Source organism: Haplochromis burtoni, unplaced genomic scaffold (assembly GCF_018398535.1).
Source record: "Haplochromis burtoni strain Fernald_Lab_line unplaced genomic scaffold, NCSU_Asbu1 Contig_37, whole genome shotgun sequence".
In the NCBI taxonomy this organism is placed as follows: domain Eukaryota; kingdom Metazoa; phylum Chordata; class Actinopteri; order Cichliformes; family Cichlidae; genus Haplochromis; species Haplochromis burtoni.
Genome location: NW_024582398.1, coordinates 376214 through 392859, shown reverse-complemented (window position 1 = coordinate 392859; position 16646 = coordinate 376214). Strand labels below are relative to the sequence as shown.

Below are 16646 nucleotides of genomic sequence, written 5' to 3'. Positions count from 1 at the left end.
AGACGAGTGGAAAACCGATCAGGATCCAGGTCAGCCGGGATAATGATCCTAGAAAGACTAAATCAGAGAGTGATGTGTTATAAAATGACAGAGAACAAAAGATAATAAAGTTTTATTATTATTTAATTTTAAAATATGTCAAAACATATCCACTTGGTACTGTGATCATATTTGTTGACGGTTTGAAAATAGAGCACCGTAGAGCCCATTAATTGCCTTGTCCACTGCTACGTCCCCTTAATAAAATTATACTGTTAATTATTTAATTAATAATGTGTTTTGAAGCTAATCTCTAGCTATAAGGTTGTAAGTATTATAGAGATGCTGACTAACTCTGTTTCTCTATGCATTTCCTCATTCTTAAAAAGAACAAGAGGTGATGTTGGGGTTTTGTGTTCAGTGTTGCCTCTTTGTCTCTGCATTCATCCTTTTTATGCTTGTGTGCATCGCTAACAGTACATCGTGCAGACACTAGCGCCATTGTAGAAAACCCCTTGTGCAACAAATGGCCCATTATGTAACTTTTTGATCATTATTCCAGCTTCAGCAGTGTTATCGCAAAGAAATGTGACTGCTGTGTTCCTTCTGCGAATGTGTGCGAAGCATGAATTGTCCAAAGTCCTAAAGCAGTAACCAAAAGTCTCACTGAGAATTTATATTATTATAAATCGCACATGAAAATCAGTAAACAAGCCAGCTTTTTGTGCTTTGACCCTCAAGTCTTGGTGATTTCTGTGGCTCACATTTTCAACATTTCTGTTTTGCCACTTGTAACAGGGTCTCTGTTATGGCAGTTAATGTTAAAAGTTAGCTCAGTGTGTTTTTCCTGTGTGCCCAAATGTGTGTGCATTTCTGTTGAGCGTTTGTGTATTTGTCTGTTTTGGCTGTGTGCGTGTGTGACTATGTGCAAGCGGATGAGAGAGCGAGATAAGAAGGAGATGAAGAGTCGTTCAGAAGAGCTTTCTCACTCAGAGGCGTCCCCATCTGTTCGTCTGGGCCTAATTGTTCCTGGGTGCGAAGACACACACACACACACACATTAAAAAAAAAAAGGAGGGAAAGCAACTGTACTCGTCCCCCTGTCCCAGAGTTATTTCTGTAACATTAAAAGAGCGCCACCAGCATGCTCCAGATTATTGCCATGTAAATAATGGCACTTGGCTCGATTCCCCGCTAATGAATGTCATTTACTTTTTTAAACGAGGATTAATTATCGACAGAGGACCTCTCTCTCTCCTCCCACGGGGGAGCTCTTTGCAATTAGCTGCCAAAAGATGGCCGCTAATATTTATGTTTTTTTAAATACATCTATACGTACGCACATGTGCATATGTTCCTGTGGCATGGTGAATAACCTCCTAATTAGCGGACTGCTTAATTCTGTGAGAGACTGCTGAGAGAGACCACTGATGAGGAAGAGGTAAAGTGACCCATGTTGGCTTAATGTCCTTTCCTCAGTTGCGTATGTGGGTTTTTGTTGGACACTGGTGCTGGACATTGTTGTGAAACTAGGGTAAAAGAGAGAGTGGTGCTGCTTTGGAGCCAGCCTCCCGGTTGCAAAATAACGCAGGGAAAACAAACACGGCCCTCAAATTAGATTTCCCAAAACATAGCATTCCCTCTCATTTTACACACCACAGTGGCCAGCGGACGAGAATAGACTAACCCGTGAAATCCGCTTCAGTTTCAGAATGGCACAGTCGCTGGAACACTTGATAAACGAAGGCCCTCTGGATCTATCGAATAGCGCTGCTTTCTTCAAAATACAAGATCTTAATTCTTACCTAATTTGCCAGTTTTGCATACATAGTGGAACTGCAAAGGCAATGTCAATGTGCTATCATGGCTGGGTATAGTTAAAAACTTTTTCCCCTTACTCTCTCTGTCTTTAACTCTTCTGTCAAATCCACCTCTTCGTTCCTCACTGCTTCCTGCCCATACGCTCCAACACTTCTTTTCCCCCCCGTACACCAAGCTGCCTCTCTGTGCGTGGGCTGCTAGAGCTAATGCACTTAACCTAAACAAAGGAGAAGATGAGACTGATGGGTAGGTCTGTCAGCAGTGACACTGCATGAGGTGTAGGCCGCCTTCTGAGCGCAGACATTAAAATGCCACACAGCTAAAAGGGTTAAATTTCTTTATAATGTTTGGTTTTATACTTCTAACTTGTGAATTGTTTTTTTTACCATCAGACCACGTAAGACTGTTTGTGTCAAGGCAAACATTTTTTGCCAGTCTCTAACTCTTACCTTTTCAGCCATTTTGGCAGTTATTTAAAGCCCCTATCTAAATGAGCAGGGAGAAAGCTATAACTTTAGTGTCAAAGGTCAGTGGCACCAAGAAAAAGTGCCTATCTGGAATCACCAGTACAAAAACTCCCAAAACAAAACAGTTTAGGCATTTGGTGAACTTTTGCAGGCATATTTCATTTTCAGCTCAATACAAACTCCATGCTAATTCATATTATGGACACAGACAACTAAAGTAAAGTTTTTGTAAAAAGTACATTTATTTACATGTTTACTGACAAAGCAAATAGGTCTGGCTGCCACTTCACAGCTGAAATACTCCTGAACCTCAATTATGTACATGCATGATTGGCTAATATGTCTTTGTGCATGCCTAATATTCCAGGTAAGTGGACAGTTTGGTTTTTTTGTCAGTTGAAGAAATGTCTCATCACTCATCCAAGTGTCAGCTAACGGCAGGTTTCCACTGCCTTATAAACTGTACAGTTGCATAACGACTGAAACTAGTGCCATTGCCTAACAACGTCATTCAAATGAGTGATGAAACGCTTGTTCCACTGAAAACACCACATCCAGATGAACAGAATCAATTTCTGGAAGTGGGTAATGTGTTTCCTTACTCTCATAGATTCTGAATTTTTTGAGTGCAGCATCCCTTCCTTGTATAAGTTATCTGGCTTTTCCAGATCAGCTCAAAACAAACCTTGCAATTGCACCACATGCACCACAGTGTTTTTCAGGAGTGGATCTGTGCTCCACATTACTTAAAGTACTGCCTGTATATCTAAAATAGGGCTTGTATGTCTAGTTTGTACCGAGGTCACGTCAAGTGTGCATAAGGAAAGAAGGAAGTGAGACACCGTAACGGTCTAGAGGTTTGTCATGTCAAGACTTGTCAATTGGATGTGATACAATCAGTATTAACTACTAGCTGACAAGTGGTAAGACTTAAAAACATGCAATGGAAACCAGAGATGGTGAATGTTCGCCTTCAAAACAAACATTTTTGTGTCACTCTTTAGTAAGTGTTTGCAGTGTCTTCCATGCAAATTACAGGAAACAGCAGCAATCTGGCATCAACCTGCTTTGGAGTGCTGGTAAACAGTCAGGGAATTTCCCTAATGATTGGAGGTTACCTGGAGGTCACTGAACTGTTTGCTTGAAGCCTACGTCCACACGTACCCGGGTAATTTTGAAAACACGGGTACGTGTGGACGTAGCCTTAATCACTTGATCCTGCACTGTCACACATCCAAAATAGCAGACAAGTTAACAAGGGTAGCGGTCACATGACTACAAAACCAGGATAGAGAATTTTTAAAAGACCCCGTTTAGACGAAGTGCTCCCCAAGCCTGGACCTAAGCTGCGTCTGCAACGCGACGTCAGAGGCACGCACCTGATATATTTTAGGGGTGAGTCAGCACGAGGCCAGTCGAAGTGAGAGCTGCCACGCTAAAGGGGGTTTATGTGTCAGACTTGCCCACTGAGACAGAGGTTATGATAATAGATAACTGTGAGAAAGCCTTGGATGGATGGAGTCTAGCAAAGGTGGCAGTTACTATACCGTGGGCTATAGTCATCCCCCCCATTCGGCTCCGTGTTTTATAGCTAGATTCTGTTGCTGCTCTCTGGCTCACCTCTCAGTGTGAAATGAGCAAGTCTCGACTATCGTCCTCAGTCCGCCAGTCGAGCTCACAGTTACACACGAGCACTGCCAAGAATGGTGTTTCTGCCCGTGTCTAAACATGTGGAGCTGCATGATCTGCTGAGTGGGTCATTTGACATGTGTGCTCGGGGAAATGTTTGTGTGTACATTTAAGTGTCTGCTCATGAACTTTAAAATGGATGGGCTTTTGGTTCGTACATGTTTACACTTGCAGTAACATTAGGAGAGAGAGCGTTCCTAAATAATAAAATTAAGAAGTACGACATTCTTGCATCGGCACTGTTTTTTCCTCCTCCTTCTCTGTCGTTTCATTGGCCCCTCTCCTCACTTTCTTTCTATCTTTCTGTCAGCAGGAGGGTGAGGGGCTTGCTCCAGGCTGCAGCAGGTTTAGCTGATTCTGAGGAGTGCGAGAATAATTTGGGATCTGCTCTGTTTCATCATCTGCTGCTGTCAGAAGTTTGTTTCTGAAGCAGGAGCCTGAACATTTGCTTCCTCGGATGATGTGTCACAAGTGGCACTTTGTTGAGCAGTTGTGTTTGTCTTTGGCAGGTTTTACATGGTGGAGCACGAGTGCAGATTGTGCAGCGACCAATCGGGCTTTCTGTTCAACATAAATCAGGGCTTTGTCAGAACTTGTGTTCTTGTTGTACAGTGTTTGATTTACATTTGCATTTATAAGTTCGTACAGCTCCACCAAAGATAAACGCCTACATAAATTTCCCCTTTTATTCCCCTTTTATTTTTTGTTATAGGATATATTCAGAAAAAAACAGGCTCAATATTGTTGCAGTGTTGTTCTCAATGTTGTCAAAATACAGACATACAGGAAGCGTTATCAGGTGAGTCAGGCTTATGGAAGGTTAAATGAAGTATTTTTCTTAGGATGCAGTAAAGATCAGTGGTATGATTTCACCTGCTAGTCATTCAGTAAATCTTCTATCCAGGTTTTCTTTGGATTTGAAACACATTTGGCATAAAACTGATTGTTGCTGCTGTGAGTTGAACAGGCTTTTATCCTGTGTACCTGTGTAGTTCAAAGGAGAATCTGTGGAAGTGGATGTTAAGCAGTCTGAAATGTTTTTAAAGTGCACATGTGCATGAAGTGTAAGTGAATAAATAGATAAACAACCACAAGACTTTGCAGACCGAGTCCCCCTGGCTGTTGGCCAAACAGGTAATTCCTGCGGCATAGTTTTGGAAGGGCCACAGCAAGCCAAGCCTGCCTCAGCAGTCAGACTGTCTGCACATTTCTGTTGCTGATGGCATACCAGGGGCGCCATTTTCCTCTCTGAGACAGACAAGCCAGAGGATCTGATTGGCCTTCCGCCAATGCACACTCACAAAGACTCCTTTGACAGCAGGTCAGTCGGTTAACCAACCAGTAGGCAGAGGGATAAGACAAAAAAAAAATCCTCACCCTCTTCACTCCTAAGCTTCATGATTAAAGGGTTCTTAAAGCTAAAAAAGGGGGTGCATCCTAGTCTTCTCAAAAATGCACAAGCAGTGCATATTTTCAGGTTTATTTGTGGTTTTGTATACCTTTACATTTCATCGTGGCAAGTGTTTGCTGCCGCCACAGACGTGGATCTGAGTGTGTGCTTAGAATTCATGCGTAAATATTGACGTGTGCTTGTATGTTTTGTGTGCGGGCTTAAATCCTTGTGGCCAGGCTGGCATGAGCATACCATAAATACGCTGAACAAACATCTGCTGTTATTCTTCCCCCTTAGCCGCCTGATATTAGCTAATAAAGGCAACGATATCAAATCCAGTTCACGATCATGCAACAGTATTTTTTGTAAACGCAATATTTCTGAGATGGTAAATATTAGAAATGTTTAAGGCCAAACTTCATTATAAATTAGCGCTAAGCCTGTGCTCCACGATTAGCTCGTCGTGGTTATGATGTCAGCGGAGCCTCACATCTTATATTTTCATCATAAAGCTGTGTAGGAGCTGACGCACTACCTTAAATAGCTGTTGATGTTCTCCTGTGCGCTCATTATCTCTCCAGTCCAGGCTTTGCTTCTCCGCTTTCTCCTGCCGCCCATCTCCTCCCCTGTGTATCGGCCGCTTTGCATACGACTGATGTTTAAATGCTGCATTGTTAACTGACGTGGGGTAGCCCTTTGCTGACCCGGGAGGTATTTGCTCGTTTGATCATGGGGCAGCAGTTTTAATGTATCGAAGCAGCGCCGCTCCGTAAAGCCCCTAGTATAAGTAGAGACAGAGGGCGAAGGCAGGGCGAGGGATCCGTTGGTTGCAGGCCTGACAGTACAGAAGGAAGGTGATTATTAGAATATCTGTTGGTCAGCAAGGCCAAAGGGAACGCTGCTGACCCTGCATTTCCTGGTTATGCTGTGCTGGTGGGTGTTGGTATTTCGAGGGTTTTTTTGGGGGGGGGGGGCATTGCAAGTTTTGTGGCAAAGATGGAGAACAGGACTCCATTGATGAACAGATTCAATATTTCCATCATAGTGTGTGTGTGTGTTTTTTTTTTCTTTATAACACTTTAAATATTTGCATACAAGGCCTTCTTCTGATGTTTATTTCTTTTGCTCTATCTGTACGAGATGCTACACTCTTTACACTTTTTTTTCTCCACACTATTTATTTTGTGCAGAACTGTGGTTTCCTTTAACATCCAGCCATTGATTTACTTCCCACAGTTATTTCTGCTCTTAGTTTGTCATAAAGACTAGACAAAGATAACTGAAAGGCCTCAGTGTCAGTGAAAACCACGTTGCCTTTTACATATGGGTCTCTGGATACAGAACTCTCACTTCACCAGCTGACAACACAAGAGAAAGAAGTGTTGAGAAAGAGGGAAAAAACAATGACACAAACAGAGTACAAGTTTGTGTTTGCACCCTGGGACCTGTGTATCAAGACCCTGGCTGCACTGAAGCTAACCGGAGGCTGGCCCCTCAAAGGAAAATATTGAACACCCATACACCCTCCTTGCCTTTTTCTTACCATTCTTTGCCCTCCCTCCCCCCCTGCTTTCATTCTCTGCTTTTCTTTTGGGCTTATTTCTTGTTGGGTGTCTTTCAGAGTGGCAGTGACCATAGATACCAGGAGGGGAAAAAAACCTGTGGAGAGGAAAAAAAGAGAAAGAAAGACACTTTGTTCAACTTGATGATTAATATTTGATGGACAGTTCCCTCATGAATTTCCCATAGCATTCCATAGTGGACTTGTGATGTGCAGAAGGCTGCGAATGGAGATTGTTTGACTCGATGCACAGCTCATCATCAGCATTAAGTGGCCTTTCCACTTTTCCATAAACAAACAAAAAAATACAAAAACTAAACGAAAATGTATCTCCGAGTGTTGGAAAATCAGCTAATTTTTTTGTCCCCAAGATTGAGCATGCGATTGTGTTTCTAAGCTCGTTTGACACCGTTTTCTAAAAAAAGAGTTCCCTTTAAATTCCCTTCAGAAATATAATGTTAAAAAGCTTCAGATTACCTCCCTCCCTCTATATCTGTGTCAAGCAGTGTGTATCCTCATGAGATCTCACAACTGGATTCAGTAAATATGGATTGCCTCTTTTATTTCCAAACGTCCCAAAGCAACCCAGATGCCCCTTGACTTTTGAACCGCGGTTCACAGAAAAGCAGAGGTGAAGCAGCAATCTGCATCTCTCATGGTGCCTCACGCCCACATTGTTTCTGAGACTGAGAGCGATACCACATGAGTTTACCTCCAACGGTGAAAAAAAACAGAAAAATAAAGAATTTGAAGGAGAATTCTTAGTCGATTAACTCGGGCTGTCATCATCCGCCCCTAAAAGTTCGTCTTCTCTTTCTGTTTCCCCCTATCATTTCCCAGTTTCTTCTCTTTTTTTTAATAGAAGATTGACCCTGCATGGCTGCAAGTCTTGATTAGCAGGGCTTCAGAGCCCAGAGTCTATTGATTGGGCCTCCAGAGCACTAAGCAAATGTAGCAAGAGAAACAAGTCAATAATGCTGTTACTGCAACAATCCCCGTCACACTAGTGGCTTCCCCCGCACACTCCAAATAGTTATTTTTCATGGGTTGGTGGTGAAGCACGCAATTATGAGAAAATCGGTGTCACTAAAAATTCTGGTTGTCCGCACTTTCTCGTCTTCTCCTTCTGTCTCCGTTTGAGTCTCTCTATAAACTTTTGTCTGTTCTGTCCGTTCGGGATATCGCTTTACTTTTGTCTGTGACTTCATTCATGTAAAGACTGCTACACGAGTTTATTTTAATCCATTACTTGACTTCCCTTTCTCACATCTCCCAGGTCACTACCACCTCTATGTCTCTCTCAGCTTAGACATGGAGACCAGGGAAGCTAGTTTGCAAATTTAATGGAGCAGCATGGATTATTTAGACTGACTAAAGCCTCCCTTGTAGTGTCAAATAGGGGGTTGTGGGATGACATTAAACCCCTACTTTCTCTGTCTCCTTTTCTTCCTGGCTGCTGCCTTCTGGTTAAAGTGATCTGTACCTGCATGTCCAAACAACTCAAACCTGATGGTTCACATATTCTTTAATTGTTGTGTGTTATTTTACAGCAGTTTTCCAGACGCCCTCCTGTAGTTTTCACATGTTTTACTCAACACTGCCTTGATGGGCAAGCATGTGCAACATTACTGTTGGCGGAGGGTTTTTGCACGCATGCATGTAGAGTCTGACACTGCGAACCTTTGCTTGGTCAGTTCTTTCATACCTGCAGGGTAGAGAAGGAGCCAGAGTGGCCTTAGGGTCAAAAGGTCAAGTTCAAGAAATGGCTCTTTCTCTCGTTCATCCGTGACTCTGAAATGAAATCCAGGCTTTGGCAGTCTGCTTTCGGCTCAAACTCGCATGCAAACGTGACCTCTGACATTAAGATGCTAAGAGAAGTCACAGGTTCTTGTTGCTTTCTTTGCAATCAGGCTTGCTGCTGTCCTTAATAACTGGGATAGGTTGAAATAACTAAAAGTTCACTTTTCACTTTATTTACTAATTTCAGCCCAGTTCTTTAATCTTTTCTCATAGAATGTGAATTTATTCTAGTATCCTTTAGTATAAGCCACTGCAAAGATATGTAGCTGCTTTAGCATGTGGACCACTCGTCACATTTTTATGCTTATAACTTGAGACAAGGAGACATAATAATAGAGATAATGCTGTATAATGATCCAAGCTGCATGTATAGAATTGAGCAGGCAGTACATGATTGCGACTTGGTCAGCCTTGGGTTTTTGTTTAGTGTTTTTTTTACATTTGTGTTAGAAAAAGCCAGCCCGTGTGGGTGTGTGTACTTGTATGCTGTTTGTGTGCGTGCTAGTGGGCAGTATCACACCATCATCTGAATCAGCAGAGAGACAGGATGCAAAGCTAAACCACACGGGACTTGAAGCAAATATTTGGAGAGTTGATTTGAAACGGCAAACAAACAACATGCGGAGGAGCTTCCTCACCAGTTAATAAAAAAGACTCAGACATAAACACTAATATCCTCATAGTTTCTTTGGTTGGGAATCCTAAACAGACTTTTAGGTTGTATTTTTGAGTGAAATGCAGTTGACGGCACCTCACGACTTGAAGCTGTCGGGACAAGTTCTTGTAAAGATAAGAGCCCTGATTTTGATATGTTTAAAAAAAAAATGCAGAGATAAGGAGATACTGGTTTTTGTTTTGTTTTTTCTTCCGCAAGTTATCATAGCTCTGAATTACTGCTATAAACTCTGAAAATAGTTAGGTAGTAGGTCGGATTTCTCAGCATCGGCGTTGGTGTTACGTGTCAGGCCGTGGATGTATTACTCAGCTTCAGTGGGTTTTTTTTCTGCAAAAGTAACAGGTTACGCTGGGAAAAAAATGAAAGTGAGCAGTTGTTCTCAAATGATTTATGTGCTTTAATGACATTTCAATACTGAACAAACAATAAAAATTTATGGACACCATAGTTTCACCATAGAGGCCTGCAGCTCTAATGGCTAATGTTATGCCCTTTTTCATAGGGGCCAGTAATCGGATCTGCAGCTGGCCCCTGGCCTTCACAGAATGTATACAAGGGGGATTTTTGTGTTTTGGGAAATCTTAGCAGAAAGAAGAAATAGTGAGAAATGTGGGGATATCACATCCATATCTTCTGCAATCTCCAAAAATACTTGCTGAATAAATAAAATATTTATTTTTTCATAATTAAAATGCAGACACGCGTTACTCTGCAAAGGTTTCAGCCACTGGACGTAGTCTGTGGAGGCTTCTAAAGCAGTGAGAAGATTCCTTTATTTAAAGCCTGAACCATGAAATTATTGACATTAAATTCTAATTTTGTGAAACTGGAGTTGATTGAACCTTATTAACCTTATTGAACCTTCTGATAAATTACCAAAAAAAGGAGATAGATATAAATTTGCACTTATGAGTTTTAATTTGTATATTTTTTGTTACAAGCAGCAGGAAATGTAAACCTCTCAAAAACTCATGTATCACATATGATCCACTTGTATGACATTTACACAAGAAATCATTTATTTTTATTACTTTTCTGTTCTTCCTGGGCAAATTTCACTTTCATTTGAGAACTCAAATTACAGTTTAGTAGTTTTCTTCTTTTATTGTTTTAAATGCCATTTATTGCTACCATGATGTTTATATCTCAGTCTTTTTCTTTTCGCTTCTAAGGCTGTGTTCAGACCGAACCTAAAGTGACGTTTTTGCACGGTGAAATTGCGTTAGTAGTTTACGCAAAGACTGGTAATAACGCAAATACACACCCACGCAAGTTGGAAATGTCTCAACCTGGAGGCAAAATTTGCTCCACTTTGAAAGCTCGATTTGACTTCACTTCTGCAGAAAAAGATTGCTCGCAGAAAAGTGAGTAGAATAGTTTGACTTCCTGCTAAGTTCTAAAAATATGTTATTAATCGATTCCAGCTGTCGGGTTTACTTTAGAAGCAAGTATTTCTCTCGTTGGTTATTTGGGGTAAATATGCAGCATGTGGGCTACGAAATGGTCCAAAAACACTCCAGCGATTGAACACATACAAAAACCAAATTTGCCACTATGCTGCTCTGACAACCAGCTAATTAAGATGAGCCATTTTCCATATTAATCAAATAATAAAAATACAGTTGTATGAGTCAGAAAACAAATGGCTCTGATTACGGCAGCCTTGTGGAGTATACATACACAGTTTGGAAATGTGGGCTGTCGGCGTCGTCCTGTTGACTATAAACCAGCGACTTCACAAACACACGGGGCAAAAGAAAAACAACTTGGACTTGGAAATTTGAGTTAAGAAAAAGTAGGTGAGGGGAAAATAAGCAATATAAGAACTGAATATGAGCAAGGGGACAAAAAAAAGAGGACACAGCGATAGAACAAAATAGAAGGAGGGGGAGGATGGAGATGAGAGCGGTAAGACAGAGGAGGGTGAGGGTTCGCGCAAGGGAATGATCTGTGTATGTTTGGAGCTCAGAAAAGCCACCTGTACATCACAACCGGATGAGGAGAAGCTGTAGCAGCTACCCGAGATTGCTGCCGGCAAAAGAAGTTCTTAAAAATTCCAGACACAGTTGCAATATACTCTCTCTTCCTCTTCTCACCCACTCTGTGTCTTTCCCATTTCCCTCTCCATCTCCCTCATTTCTCTCGATCCTCTTTTTCATCTTCCCCACACTCACATACTATTGCATACTCGCCTCCCACTCTAAATTTACTCCTTCTTTCTCCCTCCCTCCTCTTTTCTTCCTCCTTCTCTCTCCTTCAGTCGTTTTCTGCCCTCCCTTTCTTCCATCTTGCACCATTTTTTTTTTCAGGAGAGAACTGGGTCCCAGTGTAGGCTGCTGCTGGCCAGGGTTGTTAGCCACCAAATAAAAAATGGATGAACTTGTAGGGCCCCGGTGCTGTTCTCCTGCATCTAGTTGGTGGAAAGAGAGGGAGTAAATTGGAGACGGAGAAAGGGAAAGAGAGAGAGAATCAGGCTGACATGAAATACCTTGCTCAGAAGACGTCTTCCAGATAGAAACCTGACCGTCTTTAATGTCAGTTTTTTCTCAGTTGAGGGGAAAAAAATTGTTTTTGTTAGTACAGGTCAAAAAAAGGTCTGCAGCTCTTTCGGGGATCGATGATCTCAACAAATAAATATATTTATATAAACTGTGAAACTTGTTACATTATAAGTGAAAATCTCTCAGTTTGTGAATTATATACTGTTTTCCTTTGATTTAGATTTAAATTACATTGAACGTCTCTCAGGTTTGGATGGCTGACTGGATGAAATGAGGCATTTGAAGACATAATTTTTTTTAAATCTAGGCTGTTCATGCTAATGCGCTTATCTTTACAGTTCAGTGAGCATTTCAGTTCAGTGAGTGCTAAGGTGTGGAGCAAGTTCCTAAATATTGTTTCTGTTTTTAAGTAATGTCAGTAAACAGCTTCCAGTTAGGAGCAAACTCCAGCTGTGCGTGCTTATTTCTAATAATCAGCATGTCTCTCAGACACCCCCGTGGGGGTGATAGGCTAAACATACGTGCTGGGATCAGATCTCTCCAACAAGCAGGTCAGCTTATTATCCCCGCACAGCAACGTGAACCTGATCCAGGTGTTCTGACTTGTTCCTCCTCATCTCATTTGCGATTGAAGCATTGCACGTTTTTCCCGCCTTCTCTCAACCTGGATTGTTTGCAGGCCAGGCTCAACCTTTTGTTTTTGTCGTGTGTGTGTGTGTGTGTGTGTGTGTTATGTGGCCGGTTTAAGTTTGAGCCCCAGACCGAGAGCAGCTGTGTGTATGTGTGTGTGAGCAAGCGTGTGTGCCTCCACAATGAAACATTTATTCGTATTAGTTTGTGATAACAAGTCGAGGCATTACTTAGGACTTACCCCCACCAGCATTTCACCTCCGTGTCCATCACTCAAACCATTTGTGAACACATTGATCCTTCCCTCCCCCTCCCCCCATCCCCTCCTCCTCTCCCATGCTGTATATTCCCAGGGTTTGGAAGGAGAGCCAGAATGGCTCAGACAGCAATTGATTTTTATTTTATTGGTCTACTAGTGGAAAGAGGTGGGATAGGGGAGGGCCTGAGAGATACAACTCCGCAGCTAAGTTTGCTCTTAGTGGGCTGTGTGTGTGTGTTGTGTGTGTGTGTGCCTCTGTCTGTGTGTGTTAAATGTGTAGGTGTGTGTGTGCGCGTTCTCGAATTCTGCTGTAAAAATGTTTTGTTATATGTAGGTGTGTCTGTGTTGTAGTGGGTCTGTGTGTGCTGTGTGTGTGTAGTGTGTGTGTGTGTGTGTCTGTGTGTGTGTGTGTGTGTGTGTGTGTGTGTGTGTGTGTTCATGTCCAGCCACCTCTGTGAGCCATCAAAAGCTGCATGTCTGTGTTCACATGTGTCACTACACACACACACACACACACAGTGAGGTTACGCACAGGAGTGTCATTAGGTATTGGGGAGATCTAGTGCTGATGGATGGCCGCTAGGGACTTGGACCTCAACACACACACACACACACCCTCTCTCACACACACCACACACACACACACACACACCACACACACACACACACACCACACACCACACCACACCACACACATAGCTGAGGTGTATCCCGGTGCTCATTAGAGCTGGTAATAAGGCTGTGCTGCTGGAAAAGGAGGGGAAAAAACAGGGAAAGGAAGAGAGGGAGGGAGGAAGAGGGTGGGAAGGGAGAAAAAGGAAAAAAAAAAAAAGGGAGATTTTAAATTTTAATAACACTGGTACGATTTTGTAAATCTTTCCTGACAGAAAAGTCCTCATTATTTTCATCTGTCTCCGAGGAGCCTCTCCAGCTTTACCTCCCCGGGTAAACGGACCTTTCGCGCTCTCCCTCTTTCTCCTCTTTCTCTCCACCTCTCTATTGCTTTTTCCACACTTTCTGTCTTTCAGCTGCTTTGTTGTCTGTTTCCGATCTTTGTGACTCTCTCTCTCTCTCTCTCTGAATATTTCAGCCTCTCTTAGATTAGTGCTGTAAATCTGTTTATTTCCTTTTAGTAAGGTGTTAGCTGACTGGCTGTCTGCGATGAAGGAACATAAGGAGCCAATAGCATTTCCAGTACTATGTGCTGTGATTGGCTGACATTTTAGTTAGAGTTACTGTTGGTCTGTTTTCGTGAGAGTGTTTCTTTTTTCCCCCCCACCGGTACGGGGCACCGACACAGGAAAATACTTGAGGATCATAGTATCAGGTATCAAACTTACTGTGTGTAGGAGTGTGCATATGTGGGTCAGCAGATACACCCTTGTACCTGCGGTCTTTGCGTCACTCACACATCCCCAAATCCTTCCCTCCACTTACACGCGCACACACACACTCTCACTCCTAGCCCCCCTCCACCTCTATGTCAAGTGTCAAAACTGGAGGATGGATCCGGTTTGATAAGTTCTGTTCTGTCTGGCCACGTGTCAGGGCGGGATCAACTATATAGCAGAGGAAAACCATGTTCTTCACTCTCCTACCTCCCAGTTTTGGGGATTTTTTTTTTTTACTTCTCTTTTTTGGGAGTATTGGGGTGTGGATATTTTTAGGGTAGATTTTATTGTAGTTGTTTCTGGTAGCTTTAGTACCTTATTTGACTTGTTAGCTTATTATAAAAGGAAAAAAAAACAAAGAAAAAAATAGTTTGACGTATGAAATTTCATCAGTTTGTGTGGTTTTGTTTCAAATGGATGAAGAATAATTTCCCCATCCTCTGTAAAATGTAACCAAGTAGTCATTTTCCAGCCTTCTTAGGTCTGCAGTGGTTAAAGAGTGTGATGGCTGACTTTCATGTCCCACTGCTCATATGTCAGTGGGGAAAACTGTGGCTCTTTACAGTGTCACAGACACTATTTTTCAAACAGTTTTCAACATCAGTGAAGTGATTTATGACGGCACCTCCACACACTAATTCCTCCAATCTGTCTAGCTAGATCTGTGTGTGTGTGTGTGTGTGTGTGTGTGCGCGACCCCCCTTCAGGTCATCTGGTCTAAATTGACCTTTGGTCGTAAGCTTTGCAGGATCTTCTCGGTCTGTGTGAACTATTGCAAGCATTAAAGTAAAGATGTACTGTTTATGGCTCCCCCCCCCCCTCCAAGTTTCTGATTGGCTGCCTCTTGCAAACAGAAGCACCTGAGGTTAAAATATTGCTCTATGACATCAGAAAGATTTGAGTGGAAAAAAAACTTGCCTAAAACCAAATATTGAGAGCAGTGTGATGCCCGAGCTTTTAGCTTTCACATGTGCTGACCTAATTATTTGAAACTTTGACCTCACCATGTTTATATACAACGTGCAATTTCATAGTGTATCTATTTGCGTGTGTGTGTGTGTGTGTGTGTGTGTGTGTGTGTGTGTGGTGTGTGTGTGTGTGTGTGTCAGAAAAAAGTGCCTGAGAAAAACATTAAGTTTGAGACGGCCACTCCTAAAATTTATATCCATCTTCTCTTTAAAGGTTGGAGTTGCCATATGTGTGCTAAAGCTCATATTAAAATAAGCATTTTTTTATCACTTGTTAAGCACCCCATAAAGACATGTTTTGTTAGATTGGTGCACAGAGGATCAGTTAAGGTCAAAATAATGCATTTTTAAAAAAAGATGTGTCCCCAGAGGGGGGAGGGAAAAAAACTTCTTAAACCGCAGCACTGTCATATTCCTTACTGCTTTGAACATTTAAGTGTTTGAAGTTATTCCACGTTGTTTGCTACCAAATCAGACTCCTTTAATAAATGCCGTTTTAACAGAATTGAACCCCCTCCATGAGGCTAAAACAAACTTTATGTTCATTTCTCCACAGCAAGCCTCTACTAGCCCCCCCCCCTCCCTTTTTTTTTCTTCTTTTCACCCCAGCTGAAAAATTAGCACAACACACAAACAGCTGTTTCTACACACTGCACAACACACCGCCCCCAACACAAACAGTCTCTCAACACACACCACCACACACACACACCACCACACACACACACACACACACACACACACACGCACACGCACGCACGCACACACACACACACACACACACACACAAGCGCCTCCTCTGGGTATTTGACTGGGATAAATAATCATTGTAAATAATGAATGTCAATTAATAGGGGGAGACGTGTCCTTGCTAAGCATGCTCTGATTAGTGTTTCACTGGGATCTCTTCCCCCAGCTGGCTTCAGCCAATCATGTCAGCCTCATCCAAAACACCAGAATAAAACTGGCCTATCACAACATATGATATCATCTAATACTGCCTCAGCTTATAGGCATATGGCAAATATAGTATTATCTGTCACTATTCTTTTTACAATTTTTTTTTTTTACCTCAGCAGTGAGGTAAAAAATGCCACGTGTGGGTGTGTGTGGGGTGGGGGAGGGATACCATAGCTGTTGCTTACGTTGTTCGGGACATGGTTTGCTATAAACAATATGACAGTGTCATAATAATGTATGCATTTATTCAAGGATAAACTGTCTACTTATAAAGCAGTGCTGCTTACACACAATAGTTGTAATGAGCTCTCTGGTGTTAGCGAGAGCATTACAGCATGTCAGAGAAGTGTCCTATTACTGGAAAGAAGTTCATGGCGATTGGTTATATATTGTTTTTAGTTTGTAACAGTATCCTCTGAATCTCATATAAAGCAGTTGATAAAATTTGTTGTTATGCGGCAAAAGGAAATACAAAGATGTAAAGCATCAAAGCTTGTCTGTGGGATTTTTGTCATCCTTCCCTTCAATAGCTTCATCAGTTCTGCGCTTTA

At 42.1% G+C, this 16646-nt stretch overlaps 1 protein-coding gene across 4 annotated transcripts in view; it reads left to right on the top strand.

Annotated features, from left to right (window-relative positions):
• Positions 1-16646, top strand: part of vti1a (vesicle transport through interaction with t-SNAREs 1A) — a 114294-nt gene that overhangs the window by 95130 nt on the left and 2518 nt on the right. The window lies entirely within an intron of this gene.